This window comes from Papaver somniferum, chromosome 8, assembly GCF_003573695.1.
Source record: "Papaver somniferum cultivar HN1 chromosome 8, ASM357369v1, whole genome shotgun sequence".
Lineage (NCBI taxonomy): Eukaryota > Viridiplantae > Streptophyta > Magnoliopsida > Ranunculales > Papaveraceae > Papaver > Papaver somniferum.
In genome coordinates, this window is record NC_039365.1 from 107,079,408 (window position 1) to 107,081,461 (window position 2,054).

Sequence of the window (2,054 nt, forward strand, 5' to 3'; positions counted from 1 at the left end):
AGAAAATACCAATGATACTTTCGATCATGTCTTATTGGCTAATGGTGCACTCTATATAATGCACGATTCTACTGGAAAACCATCTTTTTTGTGCTGCTATTAGGCCGGTTCCTATGAGAGATGGTATAAAGATTGTTTTTCCATGCCACGTGGCATGGAAAACTAGTTTCCCCACTATGGTAAAACTGGCAAATTTTATTAAGTAGTATATTATATTGTGTTTTGTGGGACCCTTGTTAATAAAAAATCTAGTTATTTGTATTTGGTGGGGTCCTTTTCAGATTTTAGGTATTATAAAATATTTTGAGGGGCCCTGTTATAATAAAAATCTGTTATAATAACTAAAAAGTAGGAAAGAATAAAAAATAAAAATTAAAAAATTACCTAGTGGTGGAAACTTGATCTGGCCTGGCTAAGTGGCAAAGTTGCCACTTAGCCAGGCCAGTTTGCCAGCTCCATAGTGGGTGCAAAAATGGCAAACTTTTTGGTTTTCCACACCCATAGGAACTGGCCTTACCTTTGAAGTAAACTCTCCAGAGGAAGCAGAAACCAGGGGCCATCTGGGCAGTTTTGAAGAAAGCAGTGGAACAATAAATTACTCACTTTATCGCGAAAAGTTACACAAAAACTCTGATTAACCAATTGTCATGGGAGAATTTCGAAGACAATCAACGGACAAATACTTCATTTAAAGATATTTCTATGTTTAGTTCTAGTCTTGTAGCTTGCATATTTTATTCTCAACCAAAAACATGTAACAATGTAGCTAACTCTCTGGTAGCTTGGACCACAGATAACTCTATACTTGTTTTTGGTTTAGACATCCAATCTATCTAACGAGATATAATATATCTATCTAATCTAACAAGATGATAATCTCCTCTCCTTTAAAATGCTAAGTCATATGAGTTCCACGTCGCCCGATGAGTGCGACACCCCCTCAAATTAAATTAGATAAAATTTTTGGGCATTAGTAAACCTGGAGAGGACACTTGACGGGACTCTATTGGCCGAGAAATTAAGACACAAATTACACTATGTTTACACCCTGTATTTAACTGACCGTTTGTAACATTGTTAGCAAAAACGTGGATATACAACACTTATGTGAGGATTTACAACTAACTAAAAACTTACGCTTGGTTTACACCAAAAATTTAATTGTACGTTATTACGTAAGTTAAGTGTACAATACGTCCGTTGTTATGCAATATTAACAACGTTTGGTTTACACCAAAAACTTAATTGTACGTTATACGTCCGTTGTGGCCCACCATCTGTCTCAATTACTCGAAAAGTTTCTCACCTCCTTTGACTTGTCAAAGGATAACAGTTAACTAGTTTATCCAAATAAGATCAACATCAACTAGATTAAGCCTTAAGTAATTGAGTATATGGTTGACACACATGTCAACAGGTGGCTGTTTTCTATTGCTTTATCTAGGCTATATATAAGCCGTGTATGTCTTCAAAGTGTAAGAGAAACCAAGTTCATTAAGGAAATGAAAATAGAAAACTATCTCCCTTCCATTTAGCTTGTACTCCCTCCGTACCTATTATATATTATATAGGTTGAGAAGTAATATTCTTTTATAATAAGAAAATGTTTAGTTTTCATAAATTTTCTTCTACTTTCCAAATTTATCCTTATCTTGTTCCAATACAAATATTATTTTATATATCTCTATCTCACATGTAAAACTAGATTGTATGATACCCATGCATCATTAATAGGAATGTATGTGGAAAAAACAACTTTGGAAGTGGAGCTCCGCCTATCTAATGGTACTACAAAATTTTTGAACTCCGCCTATATAATAGGTACGGAGGGAGTATATACGTTTTAGTGCAGTGCTAAATTAATCGCATCAGTATTTTGATGCCGTGAAACATGGAGAACTTAAGGATCATTTTATAAAACGTTATCAGCACGAATTGCTCTACGGCAAGTAGCATAGGGGCGGACGATATGGAAAAGGATAATTCTCTTCAACCTTTGCATATTTAATCTAACTATTGTTGAATAGTTTTATGCGTATAGTGTCTAATTTTGT